This window comes from Urocitellus parryii, chromosome 7 (genome assembly GCF_045843805.1).
Source record: "Urocitellus parryii isolate mUroPar1 chromosome 7, mUroPar1.hap1, whole genome shotgun sequence".
In the NCBI taxonomy this organism is placed as follows: domain Eukaryota; kingdom Metazoa; phylum Chordata; class Mammalia; order Rodentia; family Sciuridae; genus Urocitellus; species Urocitellus parryii.
Window position 1 is genome coordinate 90087653 of NC_135537.1, and position 19531 is coordinate 90107183.

Below are 19531 nucleotides of genomic sequence, written 5' to 3' on the forward strand. Positions count from 1 at the left end.
AAAGAAGCTTGGAAATTGCAACAGTAACGTTAAGTAGCTTCATTTCAAATTTTGATCTTTTTAGTTTTGTCTGACAGTATAAAGCCAGAAATGATTTTCTTCCACCTTTTTCTCAATAGAATAGATTAGCAGTCTTGGGGTTGCATGTTGACTAGATTGATTCATTCGCCCTGGGGACGAGCAAGATAAGAAAGGGAGAAGTTACGTACACCCCAACCTTCAAAGGCTGCTATAATATTAGGTGGCTCACCTGAAGTGGCCATTAGGAACAGAATAGCACACCTGGGGGGGACTACAAAATTCCAGCAGCTGAGTAACAAAACCAGGTAGAAAAGAACACATGCATCCTCAACCATTCCAAATATTTTTCCTTTAAAAGTTTCCTCTAAGAAAGCAAAACCTCCTAAGTAGGTAGCATTTTAAGTATCAGGAACTAATCCTTTTTGATCAGTTAATAATTTATAAGGAAGTAGTTGACAGCAAAATGAGAAAAAGACAATAACAGGTGACTCTGCTGGAATGCCTTAAGAAAATGGAGCAAGGCAGAACCAAATTCACCACTGCACCTGACTTGCTTGAATTGCAGGATTTAATCAGTTCCAAATACTCAGGTTACCTCCAATGCTACTAATAACTAAAGATAAAAAATAAAAATCTATTATGAATATCAAATTGGAAGATTCTACAATTCTTGATCTTATTTTTATTTATCCTAACATTCTAACTTGAGCTGCCACACAAAAAGGATCTCATTGCTCTGTTTTGCTCTTACCAATATTCAATGGCTCTGGTGTAATAGATAATAGCTATATCAAATCTTTCTTTGGAAAACTCTTCATTTCCTTTCATTTTCATTAGTTCTCCTTGCTGAGAAACCAAGGTGAAAGAAGACCCATCAATTAACTCCAAAGACAATCAAGAAACCAATACCTAGGAAAAATGGATCTGGGTTTCCATCTTTAATATCAAAAATAAGCTAGGGGATTATTTATATAGAAAAGGAGAATGTAATATCCAATATTTTTGGATGTACAGTTGACCCTCAATATCTATGGGTTCTGCAAGTGCAGATTCAACAATATGCAGTTCAAAAACTTTTGGAAAGACCAAAAAGAGTTTATAGGAACATGTGCAGACTTTTCTTCTTGTCATTTCCCCTAAGCAATACAGTACAACAACTATTTACATAGTATTTATAGAGTACTAGGTATTATATAGTGATCTAGAGATTATTTAAAGTATATGGGAGCAAGTGTACAAGGTATAGCAAATACTATACCATTTTTTTTATGAAGGATTTGAGCTCCAGCAGATTTGGTACCAGATAGGATCCAGGAACCAATCTCCCTCAGACACTGAGGGACAAATGTATATTAAAAGAAACCTTTCTCTAATAACTCCATATTAACTTGTTAAGAAATATTAAAAAGCAAGGAAAACCAACACATTGTGAATAATTTCTAAAATAATTTTTCCCTCACGTGCAGTATTCGGCAGACCCGAACAGCAAACTAAAAAATGAAATGCAAAGTAGAATTTTAACTTTATGTTAGCAAATGTGATATTATTCAATAAACCTTAGTGCTTAAAAATATATAAACTGTAATAAAGGTAATACTGACTAGATTAACTACCAAAAGTCACCTGGCAGGTTAGTAAGAACATGTGTGTTCTTACTAACACACGTTACTGGGGGACTGTGGAAATAGCTCATTTGGTAGAGTGCTTTCCTCTCATCTCTCATGCACAGGGCCCTGGGTTCAATTCCCAGCACCACAAAAAAAAGTTACTGATATATTCAAAACTTTTCAATTCAAATTTTTAAAAACAAATTAATTAAAATAAATTAGATATCAATAGCTGTAGAGAACTTAATTGAACATTAAATGTCTCCCCAAATCTTTTTTTTTTTTTTTGAATTAAGGGGCTGGAGTGTGGCTCAGGGGTAGCATGCTTGCCTAGCATGCATGAGGCACTGGCTTTGATCTCCACCATCACATAAAAATAAATATAAATAAATAAATAAATAAATAAATAAATAAATAAATAAAGGTATTGTGTCCATTTACAACTTTAAGAAAATATTTTTTTATTTTTTTTGAGAATTTTTAATATTTATTTTTTAGTTCTCGGTGGACACAACATCTTCGTTGGTATGTGGTGCTGAGGATTGAACCTGGGCCGCAAGCATGCCAGGCGAGCGCGCTACCGCTTGAGCCACATCCCCAACCCCTAAAAAAATATTTTTTTAAAACTTGAATTAGAATCATTATTTCCTGAGTGAACAGGTGAATTACATTACATCTCAATAAAAATGTTATCAAGGAAAATCATTTCTTCAAATCATTTTTAAAGGATGATAAAAAATCAAATTTTTAATTTTTTAATTAACTGCTTTAAAATCATTAAAAATTTCAGATTAAGGTATTCTCTCTTCTTCCAAATCAAAATTTATTAAAATTTTCCATCAAACATATTATTAAATCTTACAGTAGTTCCTTAGATACTGTCAACAGGTTTTTGTTTTGTTTTTTTGGTACCAAGGATTGAACCAAGGGGTACTCAACCACAGAGCCACATCCCCAACCTTCATCAGGTTTTTTAATGAACTTCCTCTGAGTGTTAAAAGTTCTAACAGGCAAATCTATTTTTTTAAGTTGTTGATGGATCTTTATTTTATTTATTCACATGCAGTGCTGAGAATCAAATTCAGTGACTCACACATGCTAGGCAAGTGCTCCAACACTGAGCTGCAACTCTATCCCAAAAATGAACTCTTTCTTTTTTAAAAAAATATATTTTTTAGTTGCAGACAGACATAATACCTTTATTTTATTTATTTATTTTATGTGGTGCTGAGGATCATACCCAGTGCCTCACAAGTGCTAGGCAAGTACTCTACCACTGAGCCACAGCCACAGCTCCCCCAACAAGCAACTCTTAATACATATTTACAGATAAATATTTATCCTCACCTCCATACACTCCGCACAATTTTGGGTTTTAAATTCTTCAAGTAAATTGCAGTTTTCCGTTACAACTTTAGTTATGTGATACTTGTCTAAGTTTTATTTTTAGGAGAGAATGAGAGAGAATATTTGTTAAAAAAAACTGGTACTCACAAAATTCTAATTCTTAGGTTAAGTAGGTGAATTCATAAAGTTTATTATATTTTCTAAATACCCTGTTTCTTATAATCTTTCATGTATATTAAATATTTTAGAAATAAACAACTTATAAAATGTATAAAACGTTGCATAAAACAGATGCTTGCAGTAAACCTAATCTCTTTTTATTAACAATTAAAGAAAACCACTTATTATTACACTATGTTACTATAACAAATACTTTTGTCATAACATTTTCAATATAGGTCTCCTAATTACTCAAGTCAATTGAACAAATATTATCAAAAATCTACAGTACACCAGGTACAATGTTCAATAAAATTGTATAAAAATAAAACCCTAGAGAATATTTTTCAAAATGTATTCAATATAGGGTTGGGGATAGAGCTCAGTTGGTAGAGTGCTTGTCTCACATGAACAAGGCCCTGGGTTCAATCCTCAGCACCACAAATAAATAAACTATTCAATATAATAAGGGAGTATTTAAAATGAATAGTAGACTCTTCAAAAAAAGAAATGTTAACAAAAAGAAGTTTGAAATACTATTCTTATAAAAATCCTTATAAAAATATTCTTTAAAATGAATAGTAGACTCTTCAAAAAAAGAAATGTTAACAAAAAGAAGTTTGAAATACTATTCTTACAAAAATCCTTATAAAAATATTCTTATAAAATAAACTAATTTAAACACAGTTAGTTAGCCAAAGTATGAAAAGTTTATCAGGCCTCATTTTCTACATTTTAAGATATTATATAAAAAGGATTTTTTAAAATATACTAATTTTTTATTGCAACAGACTAACAGTTATGCTTCTAGCAAAACATTAATTTCTAGGGTGAAAAGAATACCTAAAATTTAAGATTCAAGAAGGAACTGGGAAGGTCACCAAATAAAGTAGTACTAAGGGACAGAACAAGGTTGCTGGAGGAAAACATGAGCTTTGAGGTCAGAGACCTGACTTCTTATCTAAGTTCTACTACTTACTAGACTGTAGAAATCTCTCTTAACCTCATAAGTCTTAGATTGTGCACTTCTACAATTGAGAATAATAGGCTGGGCACGATGGTGCACGCCTATAATCCCAGTGGCTCCGGAGGCTGAGACAGGAGGATCACAAGTTCAAAGCAAGCCTCAGCAAAAAAGACACTAAGCAACACAGACCTTATCTCTAAAAAATAAAAATACAAAAAAAAAAAATAGGGATGTGGCTCACTGGTCGGGCCTGTGAGTTCAATCATCAGTACCCCTGCAAAAAAAGAGAGAATAACAGCCACCCATAGGGCTATTACGAGAGAATCAGAAATGGGCCCACAATAGTGGCAATAAATGATATTGCTTCTCCACCTCTACCCTAAAACCTGGTCCAGAATCAGAGGCTTTCAAAACAATGAAGAGAATAACCTCTATCAGTATAATACATCCCACTATCTAGTGAGCCTAACAGAAAGAGCTGTCTTTATTTAATTCCTCTCTATTATTTAAGTCAATAGACAAATCTTCCCTCTTCACAATGGAGATTGCAGATTATGGATTATCATCAACTAAAGAGTCAAAACATTTTCTGTGTCAAGATTCCTATAAAGTATACTCTAAAAAAATTACTGCTAATATTCAAATGCTTTAAAGAAAATCATTTCAGGGCTGGGGACATAGCTTAGTGGCGGAGGACTTGGCCAGCATGCATAAGGCCCTGGATTCAATCCCCAGCACCACAAAAAAAAAGAAAGAAAAAAAGGAAGGAAGAAAAACATTTCAGAAAACTGGAGAAATATGTAAGGCTATTTCTCCATACATAAAAGAATAGCAGATTTATCAAGAAAATGAAAATCATAATTTTACCTTCTGTTATTTTCTCATATGAATAAAAAGACATGGGCTCAGTTGTGAGCTTTTTATTTGAGTATTACATATTATAACTTATGACAACTATTAGATAGGATTTTTAAAGTATGATGCCACAATAATCTGAATGGTAAAAAACAGGATAAAACTAACTGTAAGGTTTAAGTTCTCTTATTCAAGTTATACTCCAAGTATGGATAATATGTCAAAGTATACTCTGTCACTATTAAAAAGAATAAAAATAAATAAATAAAGGAAATAAAAAATAAAGTTATTTTATTTCATATACAGAAGAAAAACACTATAAAGAAAAACATTTTTTAAATGCTGCTAGAATAAATGAGAAATCATATAATTATATATTCCATTTCACAAATAATACCTTTAAAAACTGAGTTAACAATTTAAAGAACTTATACTTACATTCAGTGAAGAAAATACTTAACATAGACCAACAATTGTCGATTAATCTTAATTTAGGTAGAACTGTTGTATCACCTGTGTATTTTACCCAATTTAAAGCTTCTTCCATTGCCAAAATTTTCTGTTTCAAAAAGAGGAAAGAAGAATGATACTCAAGTATTCTGTGGCAATATATAGTTATCTTAATCAGTATTTCAAACCTTTATACAAAACTTATGTATTTTCATTACTCCATCACACAATAGAGGATAACTGGACTACAACATACAAGTTAACAGAAACTGTGGACTCACGTGTTCCATCTTTGGGTGACCTCGGGCTACCCTCAGAGTTCAAAATGCTTTTGCAATGATTACAGACCTGAAAGCTGAGGTCTACAACCTGGTCAAAGGCTGTCCTTTGCAGTATGAGAGTACAAATTTACAAGGTAGAAAAGAAGTCTCAAATCTCAATTAGACTAGGACTTCCCTCTTTAACCCTAAGGTTAAAGGTATAGATTAAAGTTCTCCACAGGGACTACATATTTTACATAGTCTGTGGCAAAAAGAATTATTATGAGATAATCAAGACTATGGCTAGGCAAATGGATGCTCAGAGCATTGATTCTCATGAAGGGTCAAGAGTTAACAGAAATGTTTGTTCTTTTAATGTATGAAATAACCTCAGAAATTAAATAGCTGAGTTGCCACTGCTGGTATAAGGCTTAAAGGAAACATGAAGACATTTCTATCACCAGTATCATTAAAATTTGGTTTATCACTGCATCTGAGGATTATCTAGTAATTATACAGTAAAAATATTCATACTGGGGACCTAATAATTTCATTTGGGGGAATATATGCTAGGAAAACAATCTAAAAGAGAAGAAAAAAACTTGTGACATATATGGGTAAAAAAATGTAATGAAGCAAACCTGCAAAATGAGATTACACTGAGTAAAATATAGAAACCATACTACCAAATATTACATATAACTTTGAATATATGGTCTCAGTACATGGGAAAATGGGTAGTGATGTGACTGCCATTTATTCAGTGGGTGAGCTGGGTTTCCACATTTAACACTTACATTTTCTATTTTATAACCAATTCTCAATAAGCCTTCGATAAGGAATGAAACATTCTGCAAAATAAAAAAAAGAACAAAAAAAGCATTTTCTCCTTATTCTTGGATTTTGTAATAGAAAAAAATCTCCATTTTAGGAATAGTCTTGTGTTGCATAATGACATTTTCCATCAATGATGAGCCAAATGGGACATTGGTCCCAAAGATTATAACAGAGTTTAAGATTATTATTACCTAATGACATTGTAGCTATGGTGACATCATACATACCACAATAAAATGTACTGCTCACAAGCTTATGTGATGCTGATAAAAAACTTATTGCACTACCAATTATATTAAAGAATAGTACAGATAATTATATATATGTATAACACTTGATAATGATATTAAACACTACATTACTGGTTTATGTAACTGTTATTTTAGAGTGTACTGCTACTTATTGAAATAAAAAAAAAAACTTCACTGTAAAGTAGCATCCCATATGTCAGCAGCAGTCACAACTTGTGTTTGCTTTGTCTCTTAATTGCATTAAGAGGCCACATCCAGTGACTAATCTACACCATCTGGGTCTGTGTAAGTATACTATATGATACTAAGACAACAAAACCATTTGATGGTGCATTCCTCAGAATGTACCCCAATCATTAAATGATGTGTAACTGTATTACATAGTAGTATATTTTCCACAAGCACTTACATGATCAATTTACCCCTTAAGAGCTCTAAAATAAGAATTCATCAAAAGTCTTCCACAAGGCTCTAGTAATAAACTGATTTTGTGTAAATTTTTGATGTGTAGATTTTTAAAGCTCATTAAACCTCGGTTTTCTAACAGGGCACATTGGCTGGTTTGTTACTGTAATGAGTTATCAGCAGAAATAAACACCAGAATGCTTTCTAAATTTAAGTTCACAGTCAGAATAAAAACAAGTATAACACCTGGCTCCATAACCAACTGAAATAAGAAAAATTATCAAATGGCTTTTTAAAAGAGAGAGGAGGTCAAGGCAGAAGGATCATGAGTTCAAAGCCAGCCTCAGCAAAAGTGAGGTACTAAGAAACTCAGTGAAACCCTGTCTCTAAATAAAATACAAAACAGGCTGGGGATGTAGCTCAGTTGTTGAGTGCCCCTGAGTTCTATCTCCCACCCCCAAAAGAGAGAGAGAGACAGAGAGAGAGAGAGAGAGAGAGAGAGAGAGAGAGAGAGAGAGAGAGAGAGAGAATGAATCACCATAGTACAAAGACACCTCCTCAAATCTATCCTGATAAATTTTATCCCAAAGGCAAAGTATTTGTCAATAGTGGTATGTTTTTATGTCAAAAGACGGAGTTTGTTTACTTTTAGAACCTGTGATTAAGGTTTCTATGAACCAGGGCCCCCTTTCATTTGTGACAAATTCTAATTTCTCTCCTTTAATATCAAGAAGCTGTCCTGGTCCATTATGGCATGGCAGAACCAGGACATTGGTCATCAACGTTATCACTTCCATACCATGCACACTCTGACAGCAGAATAATCTCAGGTAAAGAAAACTGAAAAGCTTATCTGTTAACTGCTATAAACTGGTAACACAGTTTATAGCAGTTAACAGTTAACAACTGACACTCTATATTTACATTCTTTGGAGGCGGGGCTACATTCTACCACTTACCGCAACTTTCTTTGCCAAATACACAATATCTTACATCAACTCAAGATATTGTAATTTCTTCAAACTTATCTCAGAGGCACGAGAACTGTTTAAAGACAAATTTATTTTTTGAAAGATTACATTCTCATATATACAAATTCACTGAATTTTATGCTTATATTACAAGCTATCTGACAAAAACATTCAGTTCTTTTCCTCCACTCTAGGTAACATAAGTAAGGAGTTTATTAAATGGACCAAACCATATATCCTCTCTCTCAGTTCTATACCACTGACATTTATAAAAGTATTTTAATTTTTCCTGACTTAACTTCAAGTCTACCATCTAATACTATTTAGAATTATTTCATTATAATGTTATAAATTTTCTTTCATATTCAAATTCCAAGAATTTACTTTTTCTACCTGTTAAACAAAAGCAAAACTGAACAGCATATAAGAATGAAGAGTAAGCCAAGTGTGGTGGCATATGCCTAAAATCCTAGCTATTCCAGATGGTGAGGCAGGAGGATTTCAAGTTTAAGGCCAGCTTAAACTTTGTTTAGCTAGACTGCATCTCAAAATAAAATTTTTAAAAAAGGGTTGAAGGTGTAGCTTGTCAAGCATGGGGGAGACCCTGAGTTCAACCCACAGTACCACCAAAAAAAAAAAAAAGAATGAGGTATAAGCCTTCCATTGTATTTGGCATTCCTTAGCACTGTGCAACATGCTTATCACCGCTCATCCAAAATGAATAACATATAGTGACTTACATGGTCTCCACACAGGGATGTAATCATGATATTACAGAACTGTGCTGATGTTGAAAAAGAAGTGGCCAGAAGATATATATTTTAATGGCATCACAGTAATCTTGCAGGACAGAAAGTGGTTTACTACACCATATACTGCAGATGTCAAATTCTTAATTAAAATAAAAAAGTTTAAAATTAATATTTGTGCCCTGATTTTTAATGAATCAACACTGCTATACAGAACAGGTAAAAATGGATATGAGAAGACAAGAAATGACTTAATGTTTTAAACTGCTAGAAGTTAAGAATATTTAAGTGTTGGCTAAAACTCAATTTACAAAGAAAGATTTTGGTTTCCAGGAAAAAAAATAGTAAGAATCTATTTTTAAGAAGACATATAAATCTGATTTGTTGATATGACTAGATAAATCACCTCCATTTGTGGTCCATCAATAAATTAACATTAATATGTCAACATGCTCACCTATATGTTTCTCGCTTTGGGCATAATCTTTATACTTCATACCCTAAAAAAAAGAAAATTATTTCGATTTGCAACTGGTAAAATACACAAGTATACTTTTTGACTATCAATCAATGGATTAGCAGAACTAAACTGAAAAAAATCTAATGTACGTTTACTTATATGCTTTGAATGTATCTGTAGCCAGTGATTCTTAATTTAAGGCCTTTTTCATGTTTCCTGAGTTTCTTTCTACAACTCTATTCAAGAGTTTTTCTAATTCTCAGAAAGCCACCTCATGTCTTCACTTATTCTCTGAAATCTATTCTTATTGTTGAGGCACAGATTATTTCTTTTGAATAATAACCTCTTCAAAAGCATGTGTTCCTTCTTATAAAAACCCATAGCCACACACACACACACACACACACATACACACACAAAATCTTTACTCAAATGCCCTAAATCAGAAAGCCTTTAGGATATAACATGTTAAAAACAAAAATTTAACAAACCTACTTACCACTCCATCACAGTAAAGCTGAGTCACACGAACATGGTCATCCATGGTATATTTAGGAGCATAGACACAATCATCTTCGTAAGGGCTATCTTCCAACAATGCATATCCGCCACAGTGAAGTCTCCATCAGTAAAATTGTCCATGGCATACAATCCTAAGGAAATAACACAATCCAATTCAGTAATTAAATCATTTGAGATGACATGAGCAGCATTCTTCCTGGCTTCTATAGTATAACTGAAAAATACTTAAAACCTATGCTTCAAGGAACTACAATCAGAACACTGATTTTTGTCCCCATTCTGTGATTCTCCCCCCATTCTCTCCCAATAGTTTTATCTGCTTCTTCCTTTCCTCAGGCTCAGATATTCCCCATCACTACTCTGAACTTATCTGTTTACATGTATCCCTTAGATGGAAGATAAGGGCACTGTTATTTACTTTGTATGTGCCTAGCATACAGTAAGCCTCAAATGACTGCTCAAAATAGAAAGGCATCTTCCCACTGCTGCACTCTTACTCCACCAGCTTTTACTGCATCCCATGTTTTACCATACATGAAATGCTACATTCTCAATTTCCTGGCCTGAACTAAAACCTTACCACTGAGAAACAGTTTCCTATCAGTGTTCATACTCCCCTATGTGTCTCTCAGCATCTCTCCATCTTGGAGAAAGGGGCAGGACCAGAGTGGTCCAGGGTGAGTCTTTCAAATCTCTTCCAGACATTCAGACATGAATGGATGTCCACATCCAGACATGCCATCTTGTAACTACACCTTCTTCTAATAGTCTCCCAACCACCACAACACAGAGCACTGCTAGACTACAAAGGAGGAAAAAAACCCTCACATTACCAAGACACATGTTTTAAAAATATTTATTTCAATGGGGGAAAAGGGAAACTAGGGCCAGAGTTTTAGACTAAGGTTTTGTGGTTTTTTTCCCCTGAAAAAAAAGTTCAATAATGATGATTTTTTGAGCTCTCAGAGAACAGCTACACTAAATATCACTGAAAAATTCATTTTACTACTTCTAACTCTTGCCCAAATAAAGGCTTTCTTTTTCTACCATCACCAGCACTAAGATTAACACCATTTCTCACACCTTTTCACTTTCACTATTATCCCATTATGATTAGAACTAGTAAAGCTTCTTTTTTCCTAAGCAAGACCACCATCAATCCTTGAAATATTTCTTTAATAAATCCTTCTTATTATATCCAATTTAGTGTATTAAAACCTTGCAATATCTAAAGTGAAGAACAGTAACAGACTTCCTAGCAAACTCTTTATACAATGTGTCAAAATACTGCACTAAGTGCTTTACAAGCCATCATCTCATTCTCATAACAATTCTTAGTAGCCCCACATGCCAACATCTCCACTATAAAAATGGGAAAATAGTCTCAGTAAAATTAAGGTCCTTAGTGACCTTATCCACCATACCCAGGGCTTAAAACAGCACTTTCTGAACTTTATTTGCATAGCTTCACCATGATTGTTGCCATTTCCATATATCACATGTATTTTTACTAATATTTTCCTTTCATTGTACTCACTTGGCCTAAGTGATAATGTCCATGATGTCATAGGTTTGATCCAAAAGTTATGTTTTTCATACACATAAAATCCTAACTATTAAAAAATTTCAAGTGCTTATCCATGTACCATTTAAAATTATCTCATATGGTACTGTAGGAAAACAATGGCTTCCAAACTGCCAAATGCTAAAATCCCAAATCCTTCTCTTAACTTCTAGACCCTCTGTGCCAATTGCTATTGGATCTTAACCAAGATGTCCCATAAGCCCCTCAGTAAGTTTCAGTAAGTTGAAAAACAAACAACTTTTTCCTAAAAAAAAAAAAAAAAAAAAAAAAAAAAGCAAATGAAACCAAGTTCTTTTTAGACAGGAACTTGGCAACCAAAAGCAGTAAGTAGTAGAAAAGCAGATCTTGGATTTTTAAAAAATACTTTTAAGTACTTTCTGCTCACAGAAATATATTTCAGGAGACTCTCTCAAGACAGTGAACCCTAGACCGGAAGCAAAATGTCAGAACTGAAAAGTGGGTCAAATTAAACTACTGTCTCCCAGCCAGAGCTAATACAAATGCTTTCAGAAAGAAAAGTAACTTCCAGTTAGGCTCTCAAAACTCTCACAAATTCCTACCAAATAGATCTTTAGAGTTTATAATAGGGGATCACCAAGCACTGGAAATAACAAGCCACCATGAGGGGCAGACAACAGATGGGGAAAAAAGCAATAAATTTAGATCCCCTAAGGATAGAAACATTGAGATTTCCAGACACAGTCTGTGAATAACTACAAAATGAACAAGTAACATGAGACTACAATGAATGAATGTGTATATATGAAAAATAACCAAGCTGAACTTTGAGAAATTAAAAATATAATTGTTAAAAGTGAAAAAAAATGGGGGATTAGAGAGAAAATTAGGCACACCTAAGAGAAAAATGGCAAACTAGACCATAAGAAGGATGAAATTACCCAGCACTAAAAATTTTATTAAGGAGAAATAAGATGAAAAGTAGGATGGGGGAAGAGTAAGTGATCTAGAAACAGTTACACATACATATAGCCAGTTAAAACTCCAGAAAGGGAGAACAGTCCAAATAAAAAAGAGGCAATATTTAAAGAATACAAGGCTCCAGAATCTTCTAGATCTCATGAAAGACAACATTCAGAATGAACATCAAGTATCCAAAATTGAATAAAAAAAATTAATTTCCATCTAAACTTAGAAATGAAATGATATAAATCAAAGACAAAATCCAATGCAGCTATAAGAAAAAGATATTTTCTTCAAAAAAAAGCATAAATAAAACTAGCAGCAGACTTTGCATAATATTCTCACCACATTCTTTTAAGAAAAGGGTTATAAAATAGTTTTAAATAAAAACTGAGTTGACCACCAATCAAGAGTCTTGAACTAAAGGAACTTCTAATCCTACCAATTAAAAGACACTGATTGTCTGATGGGCCTGAAAGATAAGACCAGAAATATGAAAAAAGTGAAAATCAAATGAAAAGCACATTCTAGATAAATTACCACCAAAGACTCTAAGTCAAAAAAAAAGCAAAATTAGGAATAGAGAGGATCCCAACAGAGTAGATATGTTAAGAGAAAATATTAAGCTTGTATGCAGCTAATATAAGTACCTCAAAATACATAAAAACAAAAACTGTTAGAAGTATAAAAAGTCTATTAGAAGGTAACAGAAGATTCCAACATACTCTTCTCAATGAATGATATGATAAAAACTAATATAAAGACTGAACAACACAATTTCTTATCTTTAATGATTACAGGAAAATTATAGAATTTACTATGGACAAGGTCATAAAAATAAGAATGAAAGAATAACAAGAACGCATTCTCTAACAACATAGGTGAAAAAAAATTAACGTAGATACACCTGAAAATTAAAACAATGAAAAAGTTAATGCAGATACATTTGAAAAGATAAAACATGCCAGGTGTGGTGGCACATGCCTGTAATCCCAGTGGCTGGGAAAGCTAAGGCAGCAGGATAGTGAGTTCAAGGCCAGCCTCAGCAATTTATCGAGACCCTAAGCAACTCAGAAACAGACAGTTTCTAAATAAAATATAAAAAATGGCTGGGGATGTGGCTCAGTAGTTAAGCCCCTTGGGTTCAATCCCCAGTACCAATACAAAACAAACAAACAAGCAAAAAGCATTTCTAAATAGTAAGCCAAAAAAATAAAAATTGAACTTTTTATAAGAACTTAATTTCTGAAAATTAATGAAAGCATTAGAAACTTAGATGAAGAAAATAATGAATTTCAAGAAAATTTATAGCATTACATGCTTATACTAGAAAACAAAAATGGCTAAAATTGATGTTAAAACTTGCAATTTAAGTTAGAAAAAGAAAAGAAAGGGAAGGAAATCATAAATAAAAGAGGGAAATCAGCATACACAAGGACCTGGGTTCAATCCCTAGCACCCGCCTTGCCCCCTTAAAAAGTTAGTCTTTTGTGAAGATTAATAAAACAGACAAACTTCGGCAATAATAAAAGTGAGAAATAGAGACAGAGAAAGAAGTCAGACATAACTAATATTCAAAATGAGAAAAGGGAACATCCAAATAAAGAAAAGATGGAAAGGGATATTAAAATATTATTAGCTAGATGCCCTTCAATAGATGAATGGATTAAAAAAATGTGGCATTTATACACAATGGAGTATTACTCTGCATTTAAAAATGACAAAATCATAGAATTTGGAGGGAAATGGATGGCATTAGAGCAGATTATGCTAAGTGAAGCTAGTCAATCTTTAAAAAACAAATACCAAATGACTCCTCTGATATAAGGGGAGGAAACAAGGACAGGGTAGGGACGAAGAGCTTGAGACGAAGATTTTCATTAACAGGGTTGAGAGGTGGGAGGGAAAGGAAACGAGAAGGGGAATCGCATGGAAATGGAAGGCGATCCTCAGGGTTATACAAAATGACATATAAGAGGAAAGGAGGGGTAAGACAAGATAATTCAAATGGAAGAAGTGATTTACAGTAGAAGGGGTAGAGAGAGAAAAGGGGAGGGGAGGGGAGGGGAGGGGGGATAGTAGAGAATAATATAGACAGCAGAATACATCAGACACTAGAAAGGCAATATGTCAATCAATGGAAGGGTAACTGATGTGATGCAGCAATCTGTATACGGGATAAAATTGGGAGTTCATAACTCATTTGAATCAAACTGTGAAATATGATGTATGAGGAACTATGTAATGTTTTGAACGACCAACAATAAAAAAAAATAAAAATAAAAATAAAAAAAAAAAAAAAAAAAAAATAAAATATTATTAGCTTGATGCCAATAAACTTTAAACATGCTAATGAAAGGACAAATTTCTAAAACTAAAATAAATAGAGAACCTGAACACTCCTACTACCATTCAACTGCTAATGACTACTCAGCTTCCACAAAGAAAATACTAAATTTAGGTCATTTTCAAATAGGTTTCACCAATTTTTTTAAGAAACAAATCAGACCAATCCAAACTCTCTCAGACAACTAAAAAAAGAGGAACTACTTGCAGTGTCTTCACCCAACACCCTCCGGGTCCTGACCTCCCCGACCCCAGCACACCTCCCACGTGGGGGCTTCTCCCAGCATCACTGCACTCAGGTACCCGCCCCAGAGGCCTCCGCGGCCTCGCTCGCCCCGCTTGGTGTCCCTTCCCGGTGCCCGCGCTCCCCCGCCCGCGCAGCCTGTCTGCCGCGCGCCTCTTCCGGCCGGCCAGCGGGGCGGAGCGCGGCGGGCGAGCCTCCCGGGCCGCAGGCGCCGGCCATGCTCATCACGCTGTGCTACCTGTATCTGTGGGCGCGCTGGGGGCGCCGGCCTGCCGGGCTCCTGCGCACCATGGTGCGGTGGCTGCTCCTTCACCTTCTCCGGCGTGGTGGCGCTGGCGGCTCGCGCGTGTGCCTGAGCCGCGGCGGCCGCGTCTTCTGCGTTGGCGAGAGTCAGGTGGGGGGGGGGCGGGGCCGGGAGCCGGCCTCCCCGCAGCACCACTCGCGGTGGGCGGCCTCAGGGTTGACTCTACCCAACGTCTCAGCCTGGTAGCAACAAGTGCAAGAGGCCCTTCAGGGCCCTGTGTGGTAGCACACACCTGTGATCTCAACAACTCAGGAGGCTGAGGCAGGAGGATCACAAGTTCATGGCCAGCCTGGGCAACTCAGGATATTAACCCCCAGGATGGCCACAAAAATAAAAATTGAAGTTGCCTGGGGAAGTAGCTCAGTGGTGGAGCACCCCTGGGTTCAGTCCCCAGTAACACCACCACCACCAACAGCAACAACAATGAAAGGGTCCTTGTGGTGAGCCGTTTCTGTGAACTGTGGCCGCCATTACAAGATGGCGCTGGTTTCCCCTGTAGTCTGTGACAAACAACTCCTTATCAGAATGAGTTGGCACGCTGTGACTTGGCACCCTATAAGAAAAGTCCACGTGGCAGCTTCGCATTGGGGCTTGAGGGAGTAGCACCCATACTGTTCCAAGCAGTATAAAGAAAGTGAAAATACAAAATTCCGCTCTCTCCTTATTTACAGAGGAGCGTCTTATTTTATTATTTTCCCCCCGCTCTCTCTTTATCTACAGAGGAGCGTCTTATTTATTATTATTATTTTTTTTTGCTCTCTCCTTATCTACAGATGACACAACAACAAAAGAAACACAAAAAACAAAAGCGAAATGACACAACAAAAGAAACACAGAAAACAAAAGTGAAAGTACACAGTGCAGCTGCAATAAATATGAGGCTCTCTCTTTCTTTGTAGAGGAGCTGACCCCGCTTTGGACGCGGATCCCACTTACTGGGACTATCCCTGCTTTGATCGCAGATCCCACTTACCTGGGACTAACCGGTGCACCACCCCTGACTGACTGAAAGTTCTGGTTCCCGGGTCTCGGCGCCACTTGTCTCGACCCCTTGCCCGCAAGGAAGACGCAACTCGGGAATCTTCTCTCAGCAGTTTATTCAGGCCCTTGATACTTTTTCTTCTTCCCCCCGGATGCCCCTCCCAGCCTTAATAAAGCACCTCAAGCCCCAATGCGAAGCTGCCACGTGGACTTTTCTTATAGGGTGCCAAGTCACAGCGTGCCAACTCATTCTGATAAGGAGTTGTTTGTCACAGACTACAGGGGAAACCAGCGCCATCTTGTAATGGCGGCCACAGTTCACAGAAACGGCTCACCACAGGTCCTTTTGAATATTTTTGTTTTTATTGCCATTACTTTTCAGATATTCAGGTCCAAAGTTTATATTGCTTTGGTGAGGAGAAGGATTCACACTTTTATCATTTATCATTTAATCTGTATTCTCTGTAAAAGTTTTGAGATATCTCTTTTTTCTTACATTTAGTCCAATTCACATAAACTTAATTCTAGTACAGGTTATCTTTTATCCAAAATGTTTAAAACCCGAAGTGTTTCAAATTTCACATTTTTTTTAGATTTTGGAATGTTTGTATATATATATAACAAATTATTAAAAGGGATATATAGTAAGAGCATTCAGCAGCATTTTTTATTGTTGTAATGTATAAACTCTAGGTTTTCATAAAATGAACAAATGCCTTTCTATTTTGATTTATTAAAAAAGCAAAATTTCATGAATAAATCTTTGCAGTGATACTGAAATCTATTTCAAAAACATCTTGAAACTAGTATACTAATTTCATTTCTTGAGAATTCATAATTGATGAGTATTGATTTTCAGAGATCCTTAATTTACTTTACAGACATAAATTAGGAGTCAAATTTTCTTTCCCATGTATATTTCAGACAAACTCCTTGACTTTTCAGAATAAAAATGTTATTCTGACTACTTTAAATAGCATGCTATTTGACAGTTCTTTCAGAAGTGAAAGGAGACCTAAATATGACTTTATAATCTTTCATTTTGTCAAATGTACACATTATTCATATTATTCATTGAGATATTTTTTATACTACATCTCAATTTCTCTTTGATATCTTGGCATAGCAAAACCAAAAAATTTTATCAAAATAGAATGATATTGAGACTGTATAATCTAGTAATCTACTTATTGCAGAGGGTCTTTCTGGTCTTATTTCATCAAATGTGTTTATGTGATATCTAGAATCTCATAAGTTCAAAATATGTGGAAGTGATGATGTTTTAACTTAAAATATATGCTTCCAATATCATTGCTAGGTTTCTTTCTTTCATTAAAGTACTTAATTCCACATATATTAGCATTATATGTTAATGCCAATTTAATAATTTTTTTCTTAAGCAACCAAATACATATCAACCTATTTATATAATTAGCTGATGTAGTATAAACATACCATCTAGGTAAAATCACTGTAATAGATCATCTTAATTTAATTTAACATTGTCAATAACTGTGCATTTGACATTGTACAATGTTTAATTTTTAGGCTTTTATTAAAAAAAAATATGTTTGATTAACATTGCATGCCTTATCATGCAATGTCTTCCACCTTCCTGGATTTCCAGCGCTACGGAAAATTTAAATAATCATAATCAGACATAGAGAGTATGAAGTTAGCTCTCAGCTATCCTTGTAATAGAGTAGAGCAATGGGTAGGGAAAAGATAACTTCTTAAAGTCATCTTTTTATTTTGTTTTTTTTTTTTTCCTTTAGGGACAAGGTACCCAGGATTGAACCCAAAGGGCACTTAACCACTGAAGCACATCCCCAGTCTTTTTATTATTATTATTATTATTATTATTATTATTATTATTATTTTGAGAGATAGGATATCACTAAATTGCTGAGGCTGTCTTTCAACTTGGGATCTTTCTTTTTTTTTTTTAATTTTATTTTATTTATTTATTTTTTTTTAAGAGAGAGTGAGAGAGGAGAGAGGGGAGAGAGAGAATTTTTAATATTTATTTTATTTAGTTCTCGGCGGACACAACATCTTTGTTGGTATGTGGTGCTGAGGATCGAACCCGGGCCGCACGCATTGGAGGCGAGCGCGCTACCGCTTGAGCCACATCCCCAGCCCCTCAACTTGGGATCTTTCTGTCTCAGCCTCTGAGCTGCTGGAATTACAGGCCTGTGCCACCCTGCCCAACTAAGTTAATTTTTTATTTTAAGTATATTTTTTACAAGAAAATTTACCATATTTTTCATTTTGCAACCATACTATAAAGGTCAGATCAAGGTGTCCTCTTAACTGATTTTTTTATATCTTCTTTTTTAAACTTTGTAATAATTATCTAATTTCTTCAGCACCCAGTCCATATAATGAGAAGCAACCAAATCTAGTGTCTTTCAATACATAAATTTACTTTACAGACATAAATTTCCCCAATGATTAGTGAAAGTAAGAAGACCTGTACCCTTTAAGGAGAGTTTTTTGTTTTGTTTTGTTTTGTTTTACTCAGTCATGCTGTGTTCTGAAACTACTATACTTGTTCCTTCCTGAATAAGGCTAAATTCATTTTTGTTTCCATTGGCCATACCAAAAGATCCCTCAGCTTCTCAGGATTGGTCAGTGTGTAGCAGATCAAATCTGTTGTTAGTGACCCTTCCAATACTGCTGTTTACAAATGGTTTTCATTGATTTATTTTTGTACCATAACATACATACTTTCATGTACTTTTATTCAAGTTATTTCCCTTTTTGGAAGAGAAATATATAGTTGGTTTATAGGGGATTCTTCAATAAAAGTGTTCTATTTATCAGTTATGTTAAATGTAGTGACTGGATAAGATGTGTCACTGGTATATAAGAACTTATATTAAATATGTTCTTCTCTAGAGATAATTAGGAAATGTTATTCTTTAAAATACAGTATTCAGTATTGTGCATGTTTTTTCAGTTTTTTTTTTCAGAAGTACCTGTTGGATCTTTTCAGAATTATTGGATCTTCAGCCTTTGCCAATTATGGCTTTGGGATGTAAAGCATATGAAGCCCTGTACAACTTCAGCCACTTTAACCCTGTGCAGACACAAATATTTCATACACTGTATCACACAGACTGTAGTGTCCTAGTTGGAGCACCCACTGGATCAAGAAAGACTGTTGCAGCTGAATTATCTATTTTCAGAGTCTTCAACAAGTATCCCTCCTCAAAGGTATTTTGAACATATTGTGTGCTTATTATATTCAATTAGAAAAGATAGTTAATGTCTCTAAACTAGCCAG

General features: G+C 34.8%; 1 long non-coding RNA gene across 1 annotated transcript; it reads right to left on the reverse strand.

Moving 5' to 3' along the window:
* Positions 1 to 779: 779 nt before the first annotated feature.
* LOC144255710 (uncharacterized) lies at positions 780 to 5467 on the reverse strand. Its single transcript, XR_013343896.1, has 3 exons — positions 5395 to 5467; positions 2976 to 3061; positions 780 to 867 (listed from the first exon to the last, which is right to left on the reverse strand). It is a non-coding gene; the product is annotated as an uncharacterized LOC144255710 (long non-coding RNA).
* Between the last annotated feature and the right edge of the window lie 14064 nt (positions 5468 to 19531).